The following is a 23052-nucleotide window of genomic DNA, read 5'->3' as shown; positions in this document are numbered from 1 at the left end:
CATTAGTCACCCTTTCCATAGAATGACCCCTCCCTCAATTTTCTCTGAAAGTATTTGTTTTCTCCAGAAAATACTTTCTCTCAAAGTATTTGTCTCTCCTCATCTCCCTTCCTCCTCTGGATAAGGAGCTCTTCCTTTGTGCCCGTATTTCACACTCAGCACTTCTCCATCACTACACTGACCACCTTCTATCCTAAGTACCATGTTTGTATATATAGCTGTCTTCCCGTCTCCCCAGACCCAGTGACCAAATGAAGCATCACTTATTTTTCACATTCTGATGGCTTCGCATACTACCTGAAAATAGTAGCACCCTTACCCTTATCAGTCATCTATTGCTGCATAACAAATTACCCCAAAATTTAGCATTTGAAAATAACAATATTTATTGTCTCACAGTTTCTTTGAGTCAGAAATTTAGGTACAGGTACAGCTTAGCTGTGTGACTGTAGTGCAGACCTCTCACAAAGCTGTAATCAAAGTGTCGGTCAGGCTACAGTCATCTCAAGGGTCAACTGCAGGGGGGCATCTGTTTCTCAGTTCACTTGGATGACTGTTGGCAATCCTCAGAAAATCTACTCTCTAGCTCAATCGCATAGTGTTGGCAGACGTTAGGATCCTTGCTGACTGTTGACCGGAGATATTCCACACAAGTTTCTCCATAATGTTATTCGAAACACAGCAGCTGGATTTCCCCAGAGTGAAGTCTGAGAAAGAATGAGGTGGAAGTCACAGTCCTCTTGTAACCCAATCTTAAAAGTGACATTTGTTGTATTCTGTTTGCTAGAAGTGAGTCACTAGGTCCAGCACAGATTCAAGGAAAGGGGATTGCACAAGGATGTGCATTCTGGGACGTGGAGTCACTGGGGGCCATCTCACAGGCTGCCGACCACAGTGCTCAGCAAATCTGTAAACAAATGGACAAATCTCTCCAGACAGAAATGAGCCTTTCCTTCCCTGAAGAGCCATATCATGTGAATTAGTAGAGAATGCAGCACCATGTGACTTTAGTAGAGCATGTGTTCATATACATTGCTGGGTTATAAGCAACTGAGTAAAAACAGGGCCAAACACATGGCTGGCACTTAGTAAGTAATTATTTAGGGGGTGAACACATGAAAGAAGGCTGGCAGAAACTAGGACATGTCCATTCATACCTGTTCTTCAGTGATCGTTTTTCATTTTTAGCTAGGCACACAGGCATTCCACTGAAGACTACGTTTCCCAATATCTCTTGCAACTGGAGGTGGCCAGGCTACCAGTATTGGGTTCATGGGATGTGAGTAGAATCTTGGGCAAACACTTCTCTTTTCTTTGACTGAAAAACAGAGGTTTGAGTGAGACCCTGAGCAGGGAAATATTCAATGAGAGTGGCAGGACCACTCTATCAGACTGCTGACTACCAGACAACCTCTGGGCTAGTCCATGAAGCAGAATTAAACTTATTTATTTATATATTTCGAGATGGAGTCTTGCTCTGTCTCCCGGGCTGGAGTGCAGTGGTGCGATCTCGACTCACTGCAACGTCCACCTCCCGGGTTCAAGCAATTGATTCTCTTACCTCAGCCTCCCTAGTACCTGGGACTACAGGCACATGCCACCATGCCCAGCTAATCTTTTTCTATTTTTAGTAGAGGCAGGGTTCACCATGTTGGCCAGGCTGGTCTCAATCTCCTGAACTCAAATGATCTGCCCATCTTGTCCTCCCAAAGTGCTGGGGTTATAGGCATGAGCCACCACGCCCAGCCAGAACTAAACTTTTATCCTAGAAAAGCTACTGTTCTCTAGAATGCCATTGTTATACCAGCACAGAGTATTCCTGTCAAATATAGAATTTTAAAAGCAAGCAAGAAGGCTCCCACCATCCCTTCCTCCACTTCATTACTAGCCCATGCTTTAAACACACCTAAAATATTTGTTAGATGTAATTGTTCCTATAGGACCATTGGATTGTGCTGGTGGATGAGAAGTACTAAGGCATCTTTCCCCTTTGTTAGGCAAGTGCAGGCTTCTTTCAGGCAGCGCTTGTAAGACTCAGAGGCTCTGAGGCTCCTTAGAGAAATGGACTACAGCAGCACGAAGTGGCCTTAACTGTCAAAGGTTGTGGTAGAAAGCCACCAAGGAGAGGCACACATCAGAATGGATTCTTCTCAAGGGAAATCTGTCCAGGCTGAGGTTTCCTCACAGGATTTCATTTGTTTTCCCAAAAAGGAGAGGAGCTTTCAGCACAGGCCTTGCAAAGCGCCAGGCCAGCAGCTCCTCCAGACGCCTGCAGCTGTCAAGGGCCAGTGTTCCACTGCACAGAGGGGGCCACAGCCGTCTGCTCTCAGGGCGCCGGGCAGCGCTACAGTCCTGGAGGAGCGGGGTTTCTGCCTTAATCTGAAACTGGAGAGGATCCAGGACCTAAAACTGGATGGTTTTGTTCTGTTTGTATCCTTTTACAGTGTACAGATGGAAGGCTCCAGCAACACCATCTTCAAATGCCAAAATAAAATGCTCATGGAGCCGAATCAACTCTGCTGAGACTAGTACACGGAGATGACAAACCTTGTTAAATACAAGAAGGAGATAGAAAGGAAGTGGAATAAGGATTTCTTGCCTGGATTGAAAAAAGACCGGTTAAGAAGGTAGATATATGCCAAGTATAGAGTCATTAGAAGATAATTCTTTTTCATGGGAATGCAAATTTGAGAAACCAGAAGAGAAAGAAGGGGTGAAGAACACCACGTTAAAGTCTACAGGTTCACTTGTCTTAGAATGTGGGGAAGTTTTAAAGTTCCCACTGTTCTGGGACCTTCTAGAAGTATCCAAGGCACTTAAGAAGTCAGCTACGAGGCCGGGCACGGTGGCTCAAGCCTGTAATCCCAGCACTTTGGGAGGTCGAGGTGGGTGGATCACGAGGTCAAGAGATCGAGACCATCCCGGTCAACATGGTGAAACCCCGTCTCTACTAAAAATACAAAAAATTAGCTGGGCATGGTGGCGCGTGCCTGTAATCCCAGCTACTCAGGAGGCTGAGGCAGGAGAATTGCCTGAACCCAGGAGGCGGAGGTTGCGGTGAGCTGAGATCGCGCCATTGCACTCCAGCCTGGGTAACAAGAGCGAAACTCCGTCTCAAAAAAAAAAAAAAAGAAGAAGAAGAAGAAGAAGTCAGCTACGTTCATTCCCAACAACGATTCTGAGCATGCAAAGACTTTGGTGTTGTAATGCTGTTGATGGTAGAGGAAGGACACAGTAAATCTGACTTGAAGATGGTTGAAATTTAATAGGTGGCCACTGGTGGACAGTAGAGAGCATTTCAGGCAGGGAGCAGCATAAGCTACAGTCCTGGGGTCCGAGAATACAGGGGGTGCTTCTGGAACTCCCAGTGACCCAGAGAGGAAGAATCACAGGGCACCTGAGTTAGGTTTTTGATAAAGAGTGGGGATGACTTAAAATAGTGCAAAGGCCGGGCGCGGTGGCTCACGCCTGTAACCCCAGCACTTTGGGAGGCCGAGGTGGGCAAGTCACGAGGTCAGAAGTTCAAAACCAGCCTGACCAACGTGGTCAAACCCCATCTCTACCAAAAACACAAAAATTAGCCGGGCATGGTGGCGCACACCTATAATCCCAGCTACTGAGGAAGGTGAGGCAGGAGAATTGCTCGAACCTGGAAGGTGGAGGTTGCAGTGAGCCGAGATCGTGCCACTGTACTCTAGCCTGGGCTACAGAGGGAGACTCTATCTCAGCAAAAAAAAATAGTGCAAAAGATATGGGAAGAAATAAAGAAGGGTTAATGGAGCAGAGAGAAAAGAGACATTCTACTCTGTCGAATCCAGCTGCACAACAGCATAGTGGTTAGCCTTGTGGCTCACACCTCCATGGCTTAAGTCACAGTCTCTGGAGTCACCCACTGTATTAGTATCATAGGCTGCTGCAAGTAAGTACCACAGATTGGTGGCTTAAACATCAGCAATTGATGGTCTCACAGTTCTGGAGGCCAGAAATCTGAGATTAGAGTGTTGACAGGGTCTGTTCCTTCTGAGGCTGTGAGGGAGAATCTGGCCCGTGGCTCTCTCCCAGCTTCTAGTGGTTTGCTGGCAATCTTTGGCTTGTAGGTGCATAACCCCGATCTCTGCCTTTGTCTTCATATGGCGTTTTCCCTGGGTGCATGTCTGTCTCTACGAATTTCCCCCTTGCATAAGAATGCAGTCATATTGCATGAGGCCCACCCTAACAAACATATCTTAATTTTATCATTGCAAAGGCCCTTTTTCCATGTTAGGTCATATTCACAGGTGCGGGGCTTAGGACTTTAATATCTTTTGGGGGGACACAATTCAACCCAAAACAGCCACGTGGTCTTGCAAAAAGTGCTTCGTCTTTTAGCCCCAAGAACCCGTCTAAAACAGGATGAAGGGTATCCTTCTTACAAGGATTAGCATAAAGTCAGCGCCTAACACACATCAGTGGTACTACGGTGCACGCGGAGGAGCGCCTATACAAGCCAGGCGCTGGCATTACTTCTAATTCAGGAACGTAGGCAGAGGGACCGCTGACAGGTACCCTGTTTACTGATTTTCCCCACCCCCAACCCCAGTGCCTAAAGTCTTAGAGGTTTGATAAATATTTTCTGTACTTGATAACTCTGTAACTTGACTTAATTTTTACTTGAAGCCACGATACCCTCAAGGTAACAGAAACTGAAATGTCATCAATTTGAGGTTCTCTCACCTTTTTCCTGAGATCATGGCTGAATTTCAGTGAATCATGTCACGCGAGGGCTCGAGGCAGAGGCATGGGAGCTGGTTCTTAATTCACTCGTCCACCTGGGCTTCTGATGAGACCACCAGTGTCCTGCTGGTCCTAAGGCAGCAGATCCCACAGGCACCGTTGCTGTCCCAACAACGTGAGGTCTGGCCGGGCTCCCTCTCGTCTCCACGCCTCACGAGGGCAGGGATCCTTCCGCTCCCTCCGGGCCAGGCTGGAACAAGGGACCCTCGCTGGGTCTGCAGCCACTCCCTCGTAGGGTCATCCTGCTTCCCCCAGGGTTCTTCCCAGGAAAGGGGTAGACCACCCCTGCCCCAGGCTTCCCAAAGCTTTCTTGGGCACCTGCAGTGACTGGCGACTCCCCAGGCTAGACTGGCCCATCCTGTTCTTATTGATTTCACCCTCTACCTCCTCAAACCCAGGCAGATGGGGGGAATCTTTGTCTCTCTTTACTGCTTTTTCCCAGACATTTTGGAGATCCCCTAATCCTCTTTGTTCCATTGAGGACTCAAAGTTTTGGAAAGCAAAACCAGAAAGACGGAGTGGGGGCACTATTTTTGCCTTCTTCCCTGACACCGCCCTCCACTGAGGTGTGGACTCAGACCAGCATGTTGCATTAAGAGAAAAACACCGGGGGAAATAAGTTAACATTTAAAAAATATTACTTCAGCTTGTTTTGGTGAATAAATAAATAAATGATACTGGCCCAAGGCACTTGGGGGCAGATCCTGAGCCACCTTCATGAAAATCCTCGCTTCTGAGGTCCCACCAACACCTAGGTTTCCAGTGGGAGGGCCCAGAGTCCCCGCACCCTTTCCACCCAGAAGCCGAAGCTCAGGCTGTGGTTTCTATGGTGTTCAAGGGCTCCCTGATCACCTGCCCCAGGTGGAATCACTAATTTCTTCTGCTGTGCTCCCAAGCGTGGCTGCAGTTCTAATGAGCATTTACTCATGCTACCTGGTATTATTACAGTTAATATTCTACAGAATATGCTACCAGCTCTTCCCCAACCTGTGCAGCAAAGGGAAAGCTCTGTCACTTACTACCCGAGTGATTTGTCTTTCCCCTCATTTTCTTCATAGGTACAAAGGGGATAAGGACCCCCACCTGCTGGGTTGCTGTGAGAATTAGGTAACACAGCCTCAATAAAGCCCCAGACCCGTGGCCCAACAGGTGGTGGCTATCAGGAATAGCTGGGGCTGGGGCTGGGGCCTGCTTGTGTAGACTCTCCTTGGCCTCACCTGCACAGGCCAGGGGTGGGCCATCATGCTAACAAGGCTGCTGCAGCAGAAGGGCCTCAGCCTGCAGACTTCACCCAACAGAAGGGCGATCACCAAAACCCACTCATGCCTTAAACCAGCCTAGGTTAGGGTCACAGTGACCCATTCAATAACTAAGCTTTCATGGAATGTCAGCTTTGAGCCAGGCATTTTCATGCACCCCACATAAGGCTCCATGGGGGCTGGGGGTAGCAGACACGGACAGAGGAACAGGATAATAATGTAAAGAGCTGAAACAATTGGGCTCAAGGTGCTATGGGATCACAGAAGAACACTGCTTGTTTACTTGTGGTCATTCATTTATTCACATCACCTTCATAGCCACCTGTTTTTCCAGAAAGGATGTAAGGAGGCCTGGGAGAAATAAGGAATTCTACCCTATCAGTTATCTGGGAGTCTGGCCCTGAAAGCTGTCACTAAGCATATCAGGAGGACAGAGATTGTCCAGGCTCAGGAGACAGCAGGGACAAGAGCATGGATGTGTGATCACACCAGCCTGAGAGGCTTCTTCTCCCAGGCAGGAAGTGAGCGTGAGTCCCCAGATATCCCCAGGCCTTACTCCCTCACCTCTTTCAGGTTTCTGTTCAGATGTCCTTTTCTCAGCAAGGCCTTCTGCAATCACCAGTGGTACACCAGGGCTGGCTAATCTCAGTTCACAGGAGCTGATAGTTAAATTTCCAGGATATTTCCTAGCTGGTTAGCAAACACAGACATTAGTGAAAACCAAATTATCTGAACTTATAACTAAATAAGTTGTATTAGTAGCCCAGATTTTTAAAATACTTGAAACTCATCATCTCTCAATTATTCTACATTTTACTATTCTCCATACTTGAGGTTATTTACATCCACTGCATCTGTATGGTAGGAATACTACATAACACTGTGCTCATATATACTCCCAATTTCCCATTTAATGATTTCAGATTCATAGTTTTAAATAAGCCACGCATGGTGATGTGTACTTGTAGTCCCAGCCGAGGTAGAGGCTGAGGTGGGAGGATCACTTGAACCTAGGAATTCGAGGCTGCTGTGAGCTATGATGGCACCACTTCACTACAGCCTGTTCAATAGGGCAAGACCACGTCTCTAAAAAAAATAAATCAATTGGCTGCCATCACCTAAGCGGGAGCTGCCAAAATGAAGTTCAATCCCTTTGTGACTTCCGACCTAAGCAAGAATCGCAAAAGGCATTTCAATGCACCTTCCCACATTCGCAGGAAGATTATGTCCTCTCCTCTTTCCAAAGAGCTGAGACAGAAGTACAACGTGTGATCCATGCCCATCCGAAAGGATGATGAAGTTCAGGTTGTACGAGGACACTATAAAGGTCAGCAGATTGGCAAAGTAGTCCAGGTTTACAGGAAGAAATACGTAATCTACATTGAATGGGTGCAGCGGGAAAAGGCTAATGGCACAACTGTCCATGTAGGCATTCACCCCAGCAAGGTGGTTATCACTAGGCTACAACTGGACAAAGACCGCAAAAAACTCCTTGAACCAAAAGCCAAATCTCGCCAAGTAGGAAAGGAAAGGGCAAATACAAGGAAGAAACAATTGAGAAGATGCAGGAATAAAGTAATCTTATATACAAGCTTTGATTAAAGCTTGAAACAAGGAAAAAAATAAAATAAAATCAATCAATCAATCAATCAATCAATCAAATGTATAGCTTTGATCTTCCATGGTAAGGATATCTACACCATCAAAACTGGCCATTGCTATAAATCAAGGCTTTCCCCCGCAGAAAGCCAGTTGTTAAGCATTTACCGGCACACCACTGCTAGCCATCTTATTTAAAATTGTAATCACCCTCCCACCTCCAGTCTCACCTACTCTCATTTATTTTTTTCATAGAACATACGGCTTCCTAACAGGTTACACAATTTACTTAGCATTCTCATTTCCTGTCTCACCACATCAGAAAGCAAGTTCCATGAAGGCAGTGGTGTTTTTCTGCTGTGTCCTTCATGGATTCCCAGTGCTCAGAAGAGTACCTGTACCTAGCTGTGCGCAGCAAATCTTTACTGAATGAAAGTTGTCGAATGCTGGGACTCTCTGTGGGTATGATTGGTGGGGGTGGGGGTTAGGGCTCCTCCCATCACCTCGCCCTTGCCCAGTGGGGACTTTCCTGACTCCAGGCTGACCCCTGCCTCCCACCCTCCCATCTCCTTGATGCCTACAGACTAGGGAAGTCTCGTGTAAATGTGTCCCTCAGGACCCCAAGTCTGTGGGATTTCTTTTTACTCTGCCAGCTCTAGCCTGAGATCAAAAGTACTCAGTACATGTCTCTTAATGTTACTGAGAATAAAGCCTTGTTGGCCTTTAAGGCAGTGGTTCCCAACTGGCACCCAACCAGCACCCATTAGAAATGCAAGTTCTTAGGCCCCACCCTAGACATACTGAGCCAGGAATTCTGAAGGTGAGGCTGAGCAATTTGTGTTTCTGGGACTCCAGTGCAGGAGACTCTGATACACGGTAGTATGAGAACCACTGACTTAAGCCTTAGAGTCATTCTGAGCCTGTGGTTCTCAATGGGGACAATTTTGTCCCCAACGGAACACTTGGCAGTGTTGAGATATTTTTGGTTGTCATAGCTGGGGGGCAGCTGGCAGGTAGAGGCATGGATGCTGCTAACCCTCCTGCAATGCACAGGGCAGTTCCTACCACAGAATTATCTGGCCAAAATGTCAACAGTGCGTAGGTTGAGACCCTGCTTAAAGTATCTTCACTTTCCTACATCCATCCAGCTCTGCCTTCTGTCTTTCCTGTAACAACCAACCTGCCCACCGCTGACAGTCAACTGTCAGGAAGACAAATGAGACTGGGGACCTGCCTCATGCATGTTTTCGTGCGCTAAGAAACAGGGACAATTAAGCTGACCTTCACAATCCAATATGTTAAGTGTTACGATTGGGAAAATAACAAGGTGATGCCCCCAACCCAAGTTTGAAACTTCAGGGAGGGCTTCCTAGAAAAAGGGGCCTCTGTGCTGAGCCTTCAAGGCAATGTCAGGTTTAATCAGGGCTGAGGTGGATAGGAGATAACTTACCTTATGTAGCACTTACTATGTTTCAGTCACTATGCTCAGTGTTTTAACAATACTGTCTCACCTAATCCCCACAATAGCTTTCGAGATAGACACTATTGTTAGCACCGAGACGCTATAGCCCAAAGATATTAAATAACTTGCCTAAACCCAGCCATCTAGGAAATGTTGAAGCAGGAACTTGAATCTGGTCTGTAGACTCCAAAGCCTAAAAGGAGGGGCTGTAGTTCACCGAGGGCAAAGACAGTAGATGGGATTTTTTTTTTAAATACAGTTGACCCTTGTGTTATGGGCTAAATTGGGTCCAGCCCCTCCCCCTATATTCATATGTTGACATCCCAATCTCCAGGACCTTGAAATATAACCATATTTCAGAAAGATCTTCAAAGAGATGGTTTTGTTAAATGAGGCCTTCAGGGTGGGCTCTAACCCAATGTGACTGGTGTCCTTATAAGAGGAAGAGGCTGGGCATGGCGGCTCATGCCTGTAATCCCAGCACATTGGGAAGCCGAGATGGGAGGCTCATTGGAGGCCAGGAGTTTAAGACCAGCCTGGGCAACATAGTAAGACCCTGTATCAACAACAACAACAACAAGTAGCCAGGGGTGGCAGCACATGCCTGTGGTCCTAACTACTCAGGAGGATCTTCAGCTTGTGCAATGGAGGGAGACACCGTCAAAAACAAAATTTACAAAGAGACCTCAGGGATGCACATGCACAGAGAAAGGCCACACGAGGATACAGGAAGAAGCCATCTGCAAGGAGACCTCAGGAGAAAACAGTCTTTCCAACAACTTGACCTTGAACCCCCAACCTCCAGAACTGCAAAACAAAATGAATTTCTGTTGTGTAAACCACCCAGTCTGCAGCACTTTGTGATGACAAACATAGCAAATTAATACACCTTGCTTCCTCTTCGGGAACACTGCTTTAATGGTGGAAAAACTCAGGGGATATTTTGTTCTATTTTCTCTGCCGTAGAATAAAAAAGACAGAGCTGGGGTTTTGCCCTGCTCTCTCTCCGTACATCTCAAGAGGACTGCTGGGCCCCTCTGGTTTCCCCTGCCTCAGGGGCGTCTGTTGAACCAAAGCTGCTGAGAGACAATTTCTCTTCCCAGCTTTTGTAAGAGCTAAAATTCATTAAGAAGACAGTGCAGTGTGTCCTGGAGGGGAGGAAAGAGCCTTAAGTGGCAGAGGCAGATTCTCTGAAGCACAGAGGTGATAGTGGTCTGACGGACCACCGAGGCACTCAAGCCTCCTTTCCCGGCAGCGCCACTTAAGAGTGGCCATTGGACACCTAGCATGGCTGACTACACTCACCTTCTCATGCAAGAGAGCACTAGGACCTCAAAGCATACATGATGGGCGCTTCAGCCACTGCCAGCAGGAATCCACCACTGCAGCGAACACAGAGAAGCTTTTCTCTGCTTATGGACCCTAGAACTGATACTGCTTCTGGAGGTTGTGAGATGCAGTTTGCACCAATGACAGCTGAGAAGGAATCTCCCATCAGCGCAGAGAGATGGAGGGCTTATGTTCGATTGAGCTAAACTTAAAGCTAAAAAGAAAGCAATGTGATATTTTTGCATACCCAAATGTGTGCATTAAGAGTCAAATTGACTAGGCTTGATTTCTAGAATTGGGATACCAAAACACAGGGCAGAAGCCAATTCAAGACAAAGCTGAAAACATGTCTTTCAGCAGGAGAGACAGGGAGCCAGGTGAGAAGGGGCAACAAGTTATCCAGTGTTTTTCTTTTGGCTCTGCCTGCTGTCTGCTGGCTCTGTGTTGTCTCCTGTCTAGGACTAATTAAGCTTGTCATCTGCATCAGAGGGATGGGGTGAAGATTAACAAGTTAAGTGGAGAAAGGCTCTTGAAGCTCCTTAGACAAAAGGGGATCTAATTAGCAAGGCCAGCAATGACCGCAGGCAGGCAGGCAGGCAGGCAGGCAGGCAGGCAGGCAGGCGAGGGCAGACTCTGCCCCTTGCACTTACCAAAGAGCTAGTTAGAGCTCCCAGAAGGGGCTTCTGCAAATTCTGCTCAAGCTTTCAGCACCAAGAGAAGAATCTTCCATATTTTCTTCTAGCCCTAGAATTCTGAGATTCTTTATGACTGGAGGGAAAAAAAAGTGTGCACCTCTCTAAACTGATTGAGAGAAGAAAAAGGTACGCTGCTCATTCCTTTTTTCCTCAGCACAGGCTGATCTGCCTGAATAGGAGTTAATGATACCCAAGGAGGCAAGCAGAGTCGAGAAGTCCAACAAGTTAGGGATGGCACGAGAGAGACATAGGTTCTAACGCTGACTCTGCCACTTACTGGTTATGAGAACTGAGGCCAAACACTTAATATCCTCGAGACTCAGGTTCTTTATTTGCCCACAGGGGGATAACGCTTCCTACATCATGGAATTGTACGCCTTAGATTTGTTTGTGCTGAACACGTAAGTGGATATTTTTATAATGTCAGTCAATAATGGTGCTGCCTGGTATATAATAGGTACTAGAAGTATTGGTTGGCTGAGCCCCTTCATTCATTCAGCAATTATTTATTGCATTATTTATTATGCCCACATTATATATACCCTGGGTGTAAAACGTTGAGCCACACAGATACAATTCTGCCTTCACAGAGCTGATACGTATTCAGACAATGATCTTCATAAACCTTCAAATCCTCCCCTCAATACCTTGTTTGTACTTATTTTTTATTTATTTATTTATTTATTTTTTTTTTGAGACAGGGTTTCACTATGTTGGTCAGGCTGGTCTTGAACTCCCAACCTTAGATGATCTGCCTGCCTCAGCCTCCCAGGGTACTGGGATTACAGGCGTGAGCCACTGCACCCAGCCTTGTTTGTACCCTTAAAAGGCATCACTTGAGTATTTTTTTAGCATTTTAATTTTTTATTTTGATTTCAATAGTTTTAAGGGTGCAAGTGGTTTTTGGTTACATGGAGGAACTGTAAAGTGGTGAAGTCTTGGTTTCAGTATACCTGTCACCCAAATAGTGCACAATATTCCAAATAGGTGATTTTACAAATCTCTCACTCCCCTCCAACCTCCCTATTTCTGAGTCTCCAATGTCCATTATACCACTCTGTATGCCTTTGCACACCCATGGCTTAGCTCCTACTTATAAGTGAGAATATGCGGTATTTCATTTTCCGTTCCTGAGTTATTTTGGTTAGGATAATGGCCTTTGGTTCTATCCAAGTTCCTGCAAAAGACGTTATTTCATTCTTTTTTATGCCTGAGTAGTATTCCATGGTAGATTTACCAGATTTTCTTTATTCACTTACTGGTTTATGGGCACTTAGATTGATTCTGTATCTTTGCAATTGTGAATTGTGCAGTATAAACATACCAGTGCAGCTGTCATTTTTATATGACTTCTTTTCCTTTGGGTAGATACCCAGTAGTGGGATTGCTGAAATGAATGGTAGATCTACTTTTAGTTCTTTGAAAAATTTCTGTACTTTTTCCCATAGAGATTTTATACATTTACATTCCCACCAACAGTTATAAGCGTTCTCTTTACACCACATCTGCACCATCTGTTGTTTTTTTTTTTTTTTAATTTTTGATAATGGCCATTCTAAATGGGGTAAGATGGTATCTCATGGTGGCTTAAATTTGCATTTCTCTGATAATTATTGATATTGAGCATTTTTTCATGTTTGTTAGCCATTTGCATGAAATGCAAAACATCTTTTGAAAAACATCTGTTCATGTTATTTGCCCAGTTTTTAATGCAATTCTTCATTGTTTTTCTTGCTGATTTCAGTTCCTTAGAGATTTTGAGTGTTAGCCCTTTGTCAGATGTATAGTTTGCAAATATTTTCTCCCATTCTGTAAGTTGTCTATTTATTCTGTTGATTATTTATCTTGCTGTGCTAAAGCTTTTTGTTTTAATTAAGTACCATTTATTTCTTTTTGGTTCTATTGCATTTGCTTTTTGGGGTCTTAGTCATAAATTCTTTGCCTAGGCCAATGTCCAGAAGGGTTTTTCCTAGTTTTTTTCTTCTAGAATTTTTATGGTTTCAGGTCTTTCATTTAAGTCTTTAATCCACTTTGAGATAATTTTTGTATATAGCAAGAGATAGGGATCTAGTTTCAATTTCTGTGTGTGGCTCTCCAATTTTCCCAGCACCCCTTGTTGAATAGAGTGCCCGTTTTCCAGAGTATACTTTTGTCTGCTTTGTTGAAGATCAGTTGGCTGTAGGTATTTGGCTTTATTTCTAGGTTCTCTATTCTGTTCTCTATGTGTCTACTTTTATGCTAGTACCACGCTGTTTTGATCACCGTAGCCTTGTAGTAGAATTTGAAATCTGGTAATGCAATACCTCCAGATTTGTTATTTTTGCTTAGGGTTGCTTTGGCTATTTTAGCTCTTTTTTTTTTTTTTTTTTGGTTCCATATGAATTTTAGGATTATGATTTCTAATTCTGTGAAAAATGATGTTGATATTTTGTTAGGAATTGTACTAAATCTGTAGATTACTTTGGGCAGTATGGTCATTTTCACGATATTTATTCTTCCAATCCATTAGAATGGGATTTTCTCCATTCATTTGTGTCATCTACGATTTATTTCATTGGTGGTTTATAGCTCTTCTTGTAGAGATCTTTCACTTCCTTGGTTAAGTATATTTGTAAAGTTGTTTTTTGTTTGTTTGTTTGTTGCAGCTATTGCAAATAGGATTGAACTCTTCATTTGATTCTCACCTTGGTCATTATTGGTGTATAGCAGTACTACCAATTTGTGTACATTGATTTTACAACCTGAGACACTACTTAATTCATTAATCAAACCTAGGAGTCTTTTTGAGGAGTCTTCAGGGTTTTCAAGCTTTAAGATCATATCATTGGCAAAGATAGTTTGACTTCCTCTTTTCCAATTTTAGATGCCCTTTCTTTCTTTCTTTTTTTTTTTTTTTTTTTTTTGAGACAGAGTTTCGCTCTTGTTACCCAGGCTGGAGTGCAATGGCGCGATCTCAGCTCACTGCAACCTCCGCCTCCTAGGTTCAGGCAATTCTCCTGCCTCAGCCTCCTGAGTAGCTGGGACTACAGGCACGCACCACCATGCCCAGCTAATTTTTTGTATTTTTAGTAGAGACGGGGTTTCACCCTGTTGACCAGGATGGTCTCGATCTCTTGACCTCGTGATCCACCCACATCGGCCTCCCTAAGTGCTGGGATTACAGGCTTGAGCCACTGCGCCAGGCTTGGATGCCCTTTATTTGTTACTGTTGCCTGATTACTCTGGCTAGGACTTCCCACTCAAATATATATATTTTTTTAATGAAAAGAATTCTAAAACCTGCTCACAGTTATATTTGCCTAAACGGAAGAGTCAATTAATTCTACTTTAAGAATTAAAGGTGATTATTAGCTTAGACCCCCAATTCAGCCAACAAGGAGTTGAGAATTTGAAAGTGCAAATACTGGAGCAAATGTTTTTCACCTTTCCGCTTCAGTTCCATGATGTAGGACCCAGAGTTGCTGTTTTACCTGTTATGTAAATGAAAGTCTGGCAGGAATGAAAACAGGGGTAGAACCTGTCCTGTTCCCAGAGACTGTGAAAAAGACCAGTCCTTCTTCTCAGCACTTCTCACCACTGCCACTGAGCACAGATTGTTGTAAATATTCAGTGAATGGCCGTCTCCCCCACTGGGCTGGGATCTGCAGGAAGACAGGGACACTGACTCTAAGCTGGGTTCCTGGTTGACTCTCCCAGGCCTACCATCACCTCCTATGCTGGGGCTCATGGCAGGCAACCTTCCCTAAAGCTCTGCAGGGGATGGTGATAAGGGTTCTTTTTTCTTATGTTCATCTGCTCCTCACAGCTGCCCTACAAGGTGGGTGCTCTTATCGAGCACTCTTTGCAGCTGAGGAATATGAGGCATAGCAAGGTTTGTGACTTGACTTGACTTGATTCTATAGCCAGTGTGAGTCACAGAGCCATGCTTGCTCAGATCACGTGGTCAGGCTGCAGAGTCCTCGGGCTCACCCATTCCTCCCCACTGCCTCCACAGATGTTTGTAGAACAGGATAGGTGGAGGGTGGGCTGGCAGGAGACATGCGGGAGAGGTTGGTTGGGTACAGCAGGGGCCACATTTAGGCTCATGGGCTTTAGTGACTCAGATCTAGAACTGTCCCAGGAACAGAGTAGAGTGCAGGCTGGTCTCTCTGAAGATTGAGCTAGTGATCTTGACTAGGTTATTTCATATTTCTACGTCGTCGTTTTATCTTCTGTGAAATGGTGATTAAAAACGAGTAAACCAAAAAGTCAGAACCACCATGAGATTGACCACCTCACACGCACTAGTACGGCTGCTATCAAAAAACAAAACAGCGCCAGGCGCGGTGGCTCATGCCTGTAATTCCAGTGCTTTGGGAGGTCGAGGCAGTGGGATCACTCAGGTCAGGAGTTTGAGACCAGCCTGACCAACATGGTAAAACTCTGTCTCTACTAAAAATGCAAAAATTAACCAGGTGTGGTGTAGCACGCCAGTAATCCCAGCTACTTAGGAGGGTGAGGCAGAAGAATCACTCTCCCCCGGGAGGCAGAGGTTGCAGTGAGCCGAGATCATGCCACTGCACTCCTGGGCGACAGAGCAAGACTCTGTCTCAAAAACACACAAACAAACAACAACAACAACAACAACAGAAAATAACAAGTGTCAGCAAGGATGTAGAGAAACTGGAACCCATGTGCACTCTTGGTAGGAATACAAAATGATGCAGCCACTATGGAAAACAGTACGGTGGCTCTTCAAAAACGTTAGAAAAGAATTACTGGGCCAGTGCAGTGGCTTACGCCTGTAATCCCAGCAGTTTGGGAGACCAAGTTGGGCCAGTCACCTAAGTTCAGGAGTTCAAGATCAGCCTGGCCAACTGGCAAAACTCCATCTCTACTAAAAATACAAAAGTTAGCTGAGCGTGGTGGTGCACACCTGTAGTCCCAGCTACTTGGGAGGCTGAGGCAGGAGTATCACTTGAATCCGGGAGGTGGAGGTTCAGTAAGCCAGGATCACACTACTGCACTCCAGCCTGGGTGACAGAGCAAGACTCCATTTTCAAAAAAAACAAAAAACAAAAAAAATTCTACCTCTGAGTTTATACCCAAAGGAATTGAAAGCAGGATCTCAGGGATATGTGTATACTCATATTTATAGCAGCATTGTTTACAATAGTCAAAAAGTGAAAGCAATCCAGGTCTGCATCAGTGACTGAATGGATACACAAAATGTGACATATACACACAATGGAGTAGTATTTAGCTTTAAAGTAACAAAGAAAATTCTGACACATGCTACAACAAGTATGAATATTGAGGACATTAAGCTGAGTGAAATAAGTCAAAGTGCAATTACTGCATGATTCTACTTATATGAGATACCTAGAGTAGTCAAATTCATAGACACCAAAAGAAGAATGGTAATTGTCAGGGGCTGTGGGAAGAGGGGAATGGGAAGTTGTTTAATAGGTGTAGTTTGTTTCATAAGCTACAGAGAGTTCTGGAGAGGGATGGATGACAGCAGTGAATGTACAGTTCACAATGCACTTTGAACTTAAAAATGGTTAAATGGGCCAGGCACAGTGGTTCACACCTATAATCCCAGCACTTTGGGAGGCTGAGGCAGGCAGATCACTTGAGGCTAGGAGTTCAAGACCAGCCTGGTCAACATGGAGAAACCTGTCTCTACTAAAAATACAAAAGTTAGCCAGGCATGGTGGTGGGTGCCTGTAATCCCAGCTACTTGGGAGGCAGAGGCATGAGAATCACTTGAACCCAGAGGCAGAACTACACTCCAGCCTGGGCAACAGAGCGAGAGTCTGTCTCAAAAAAGAAAGGATTAAATGATAAATTTTATGTTGTGTGCATTTTAACACATTTTAAAAACAAACTAATAAAAAGGCAAACATATTAGTCTACCTCCAAGCAGTGCTACAAGGCTCAAATGAGATAGAGTTTGGCACATAAACTATTTTCGTTGAGGGGTTGTGGCCCAAGTACCTTGGGCTCTCCCTCAGGACCTTGCATTTTTCGAGAGGCCTTGTGTACCTCTGTCCCTAAAGAAGTAGTGAGCGCTGTCAGACTTTTATTTAGAGTGGCAGGCCACACAGAGAGCTTTAATGTTGGGGATAGGTTTAGGGTTTTTGAAAAGCAGAAAGGACTTTGGATGCAACTGCTGACTTCAAAGCAGACACCTCTCACCACCCACAGTCACGGGGAGTGTTTAAAACTAACCTCTAGGAAGGGTAGGGCCTGAACAGGGCCTGGCAGGGTGGAGCCCTAATTTATGTCTCTGCTGGACACTGGTGCCAGTTTGCTCCCAGCTGCTGGAATCTTCCAGTGCTGCCAATAAAAGGTTCAGGAATGCTCATCAAGCCAGAAATGCCAGACCTCTGTCCCGGTCAGCACTCAGCGCAGTCATCTGCACTAGCAGGCACCCTCTGCAAAGCAGGAACAATAGCTTCCAGTTAAGAACACCCTGGTGTTTTGCATATATTATCTCATTTAGGCCTCACAACAGCCAAATAGGATGTATGTTATTTATCTTTGAGATATAAAAACTGAAGTTCAAAGAGGTACTTTGAACTAGGTGGAAGAAACTAGGGCTTGTCCAAAGTTTCTATCCTTTTATTATGCTACACTGCAAATGAATGAATGAATGAATACATGAAAATTGTAGAGGTTATTTCCAAATGCCTTTACCTATGGATTTCAAGGCATTTTTCAAGAATTCCGCCATAATGTATTGCATATGTACTCTGCAGGCACCACAGAGTGTTGAGTTTATACAGTTGTCCTTATCCTTATGGGGCTTGCAGCCAATTGGGGAGATAAGCATGTGATAACTAGTAATAGTTAACATTTAGTGACATCACTGGGCTAGCTTTCACAGGGGTTCATTTATTTAATCCATAACAACAACAACAAAGCTTCTGAAAGAGGTACTAATTCCCATTTCTCAAATTAAGATACTGAGGCTTAGATGGGTTAAAAACCTACAGTAATATAACTAACTCAGTGCTCCTCAAAGTCTTGACCTTTGACATAAATGCTTATCAGTAGTCTGCTAAAATATGGGTACAGAATTTTGGTATAAGCGTTTTGTAGCAATTTGACAGAGTAATTTTATGTCAGTTGAATAAACTTTTTAAAGTCGGTCTTGTATTTCATGTGTTCATTTCTTTTTAAAACTTCATTCTTTTAAACAATCTGATTTATTTTATTCTTCAGAAGTATTGATCTGCAGTGGATTTGGGGAAAACAGCTGCTTCTTTGCCACTGATAGTTTGAGAAGCAATGAAATAGCTAGCAAAAGCAGACCTGGGGTTGGTTGGGGCAAGTCTAACTCCAGAGCGTCTGCTTGTCCTCAGGGTTGAAAGATGGCTGCTGCAGCTCCAGGCTCTGCATATGCATTCCAAGGAGGAGGTAGGGAAAGGAGAAGGGCAAAAGGGATGACTAGCAGAGCCACACTGCCTTCTTGCTGTTTGTCTGTCATGCCAAATTCATTCCCACCACTCAGCCTTCGTTCTTAGTAGTCTCTCTTCTCTAGATACCTAAACAGCTTGCTCCTTGACTTCGTTCAGACCTGCATGCGAGCATCACCTTCCTCAAAAGCACAGTCTTTGATCATCCTGTCTAAAATATGGCCATTATCCTTTCACCCACTAGCCCTCTACTAGCCAGTGTAGTAGGCACTAACCGCTTGTGCCTATCAAGTATTTGAAATGTAGTTAATCCAAATGGAGATGTGCTTTAAGTACAAAATACACACTGGATTTCAAAGACTTTGAAAAAAAAAAAAATGATTTCAAAGACTTTGTTTGAAAAAAAACGATGGCTTCGTGTCCTTTGTAGGGACATGGATGAACCTGGAAACCATCATTCTCAGCAAACTGACATAAGAACAGAAAATCAAACACCACATGTTCTCACTCATAGGCGGGTGTTGAACAATGAGAACACATGGACACAGGGAGGGGAGCACTACACACTGGGGTCTGTCGGGGGGAGATAGGGGAGGGACAGAGTGGGAGTGGGGAGATGGGGAAAGACAGCATAGGGAGAAATGCCAGATATAGGTGAAGGGGAGGAAGGCAGCAAATCACACTGCCATGTGTGTACATATGCAACAATCTTGCATGTTCTTCACATGGAACACAAAACCTAAAATGCAATTTAAAAAAAGAATGTAAAATATCTCAATAATAATTTTTATATTTATTACATGTTGAAATGATAATGCTTTGGATATGCTGTATTCGGTTAAATAAAGAATATCAATAAAATTAATTTCACCTCTTTCTCTGTACTCTTTTAAATATGGCTGCTAGGAAATTTGAAATGACATAGGTGGCTTTCATTATACAATGCACCACATATACCCTGGCGGTCCCCTAAAGTTGTAGTGCAAGCCATTACTCACGTTTGTGGTAATGCTGGGATGAACAAGCCTACTGCACTTCTGGTTACATAAAGAGAGAGCAGATACAATTCTGCAGCTTGCACAACCCATTAATAATGACAATAGTGACTGTTACTGATGTTTGTACTCACTATACTATTCTTTTTATGGTTATTTCAGAGTATACTGCTTCTACTTGTATGTTTTAAAAAGTCAACTGTAAAACAGCCTCAGGCAGTTTCTTCAGGAAGTATTCTAGAAGAAGGCAGTGTTATTATAGGAGATGACAGCTCCATGCCCCTGAAGACCTTCCAGTGAGACAAGATATAGAGGTGGAAGAGAGTGATATCGATGATCCTGACCCCGTGTATACCTAGGCTGATGCATATGTTCATGTCTCAGCTTTTAATTAAAAAGTTCAAAAGGTAGGCCAGGTGTGGTGGCTCATGCCTATAATCCCAGCACCTTAGGAGGCTGAGGCAGGTGAATCACTTGAAGTCAGGAGTTCGAGACCAGCCTGGCCAACATGGTAAAACCTCATCTCTACTAAAAATGCAAAAATTAGCCGGGCATGATGGCAGGTGCCTGTAATCCCAGCTATTCCAGAGGCTGAGGCAGGAGACTCGCTTGAATCCAGGAGGTAGAGGTTGCAGTGAGCCAATATTGCACAACTGCATTCCAGTCTAGGCAACAGAGCAAGCCTCCATCTCAAAAAATAAAAAAGTTTTTTTTTTTTTTAAATAAAAAGCTTAAAATAGAAAAAAGCCAGGGAATAAGGACACAAAGCAAAAAAAACGAAACAAAACAAAACAAAAAGCTACTTTGGAACAGCCATACAACATGTTTGTGTTTTAAGCTGTGTTATTACAGAAGAGTCAAAAAGTTTACAAAGAAAATTTAAGTTTATAAAAGAAAAGTTACAGTAAGAGAAGGTTAATTATTAAAGAAATAAAATATGATTTTATAAATTTAGCATAACCTAAGTGTGCAGTGTTGCTAACGTGGACAGTAGTATACGGTAGTATCCTAGGCCTTCACGTTCACTCACCACTCACTGACTCACCCAGGGGGATTTCCAGCCCTGCAACTGCCATTCATGATAAGTGCCCTATACAGGTATACCATTTTTAACCTTTTCTACTGTATTTTTACTGTACCTTTTCTGTTTTCAGGTATGTTTACAGACATAAATAGTTACCATTGTGTTCCAGTGGCCTACAGGATTCAGTAGAGTGACATGCTGTATAGGTTTGTAGCCTAGGAGCAATAGGCTACACCATATAGGTCTGTGTAAGCATATTCAGTGATGTTCACCCGGTGATGAAATCACCTACAACACATTTCTCAGAACGTATCCCTGTTGTTTAGTGGCGCATGACTGTATTTCTATTCGACAGAGTTCTATTAGCTCTGACGTTGCTTTTTCTTCATAGAAACTATCACCGCCAGCCATTCAATTATACATTTATACTTTCTTTATTTATCATCGGCCTCTTCCACTGAAATGGAAACTCCAGAATGGCAGAGACTTTATTTCCTGTTCATCACTCTAATCCCAATACCTAGAACAGTGCCTGGCATTATATAGGTATCCCAGAACCGTCGTAAGAATGGATGAATAAATGAATGAAAAAGCCCGGCTGGATTAGAGAGTTTCTCAGGTCCCTTTCATCGTTGTGTTCATATCAGTTTGCCTGTGTGACAATTTGCTTAAAAATATGCATTTGAAAAAAGTATAATATGAATGTGTATATTAACTTTAATATACAATCTTCAACTAGTTTGGTAATAATCAAAGTGCCCTAATCAGAAATCCACACTCTAGAGGAGACTGCTTGAGGCTTTTCAGATATAAAAATCTATACTAGACGTTTATTAATGAGCATCAGGAATGTCAAAAATAAGTATTCATTGCTGCAGAAAGAGCAGGGCTGAAAGTAGCTTAGCTAGAAAGACTTCACAGCTCAGTTTCCTTACAAAACAGGGGATGCACATTAAATAAATTCAGCAGACTCGTACCCTGGGGCCAGCCCTCAAGGTCCTAAGTCCTCTGAGTCCATGTTTCCCTCTTCCTGCAGGACCTTTATGCTGACCTGGGTACCTGGTCCCTTCTTCCCACATTTAAAAGAACTGACTGTGGCTTTTGTGCCTAACTTGCCGATAAATGCAAGACTGGCAGAATTTGTGGTCTAAGACCTGACTTCATAACAGCCTACCTCCAGGTAGCAAGGTCAACAGGACAGAATGTATGGTCCCACCCCACCCCATCTACCGCTGACCACTGAAGGCTACTGATATCTATCAAGAGAAGCTGACAGTTGTTAAACCAACAGAGTGGTTTAGGCCTGTCAGAAAGAAGCTGCTCGACTATTCCATCCCAGAAGCTGCTTCTTAGTTTATGCTTTCTCTTCAAGCTCTCCCTCTGCTCTAACAGAAAGCTGACCCCAGCTCAGTCAGTGCCTGTCTACAGTCAGGCTGCAGTGGCTCTGGCCTCTTCCTTGTCTGTTGAAACAAGCCCCTGCAAGGGCGTCGGGCAGCACCCCTGCAGCATCAGAGGTCAGGGTGAGTTGCTCAATCTGAGCCAGAATGTGAGAGGCAGACGTTATTCTCACAACCAGGCCTCTGGAATTAGCCAGGGGCTTTTACTCCCCCTTGATATGGTTTGGCTCTGTGTACCCACCCAAATCTCACCTTGAATTGTAATAATCCCCACATGTCAAGGGCGGGGCTGGGTGGAGACGATTGAATTATGGGGGTGGTTTTTCCCATACTCTTTTCGTGATGGTGAGTGAGTCTCACGAGATCTGATGGTTTTATCAATGGGAGTTTCCCTACACAACCTCTCTTGCCTGTTGTCAGGTAAGATGTGTCTTTGCATCTCCTGAGCCTTCCACCATGATTGTGAGGCCTCCCCAGCCATGTGGAACTGTGAGTCCATTAAACCTCTTTACTTTTTAAATTGCCCAGTCTCAGGTATGTCTTTATGGGCAGTGTGAGAACAGGCTAATATACCCATCTTGGAAAACAGAGAACTTCAGTCTTTTGAAATTAGGAATAGGCCTGGCTCCAGGTTTCCAGTCCAGGGGACATTGCCCTTGGAGGTCTCAGTATGGCAGGCAGGCCCTGAACCCACATGCACACCAAGCATTGCTCCTGGGCTGAAAAAATATGTTTCTTGTATGCAATATGCATACACCATGTTTTATATACATACAGATGAATAAAATTCATTTGCCTTGTGCTACTGACTTCATAGAAACTTTCGTCAATATCTGAATCATTAGATCCTAAAGGAATAAATTCTATCCCTCAGGCCCTCATACTCAAAGGCTGAGTATCGTTGAGTTGACTACAACTTTTTGGGCTGGAAGAGAGTTCAGAGAGCATGTGGTAGACCAATGATTTGCAGACCTTTTCCAGGGTAGAACGTTTTTACTCCCAAATTAACATTTAATTTTTTAAAAAAAGAGCAATAGAGCTATGGAAGTCTCCCTAAGGAAGCAAGCTCTGTGTGTAGATAGAGAGCTGGCCTACTCTATGTTGAGGCAGATCTGG

General features: G+C 44.1%; 1 long non-coding RNA gene across 2 annotated transcripts; it reads right to left on the bottom strand.

Moving 5' to 3' along the window:
• Positions 1-326: 326 nt before the first annotated feature.
• LOC120366032 (uncharacterized) lies at positions 327-8045 on the bottom strand. 2 transcript variants are annotated; one of them, XR_012512613.1, is made up of 5 exons: positions 7946-8045; positions 6597-6722; positions 4714-4963; positions 1158-1318; positions 327-707 (listed from the first exon to the last, which is right to left on the bottom strand). It is a non-coding gene; the product is annotated as an uncharacterized LOC120366032 (long non-coding RNA). The 2 variants fall into 2 exon arrangements; XR_005580805.2 differs by having other exon boundaries at positions 327-1318.
• Between the last annotated feature and the right edge of the window lie 15007 nt (positions 8046-23052).

The sequence above is a fragment of the Saimiri boliviensis genome, chromosome 11 (assembly GCF_048565385.1).
Source record: "Saimiri boliviensis isolate mSaiBol1 chromosome 11, mSaiBol1.pri, whole genome shotgun sequence".
In the NCBI taxonomy this organism is placed as follows: Eukaryota; Metazoa; Chordata; class Mammalia; order Primates; family Cebidae; genus Saimiri; species Saimiri boliviensis.
The sequence above is the reverse complement of the archived record's forward strand: the minus strand, read 5'-3'. Positions and strand labels throughout refer to the sequence as shown.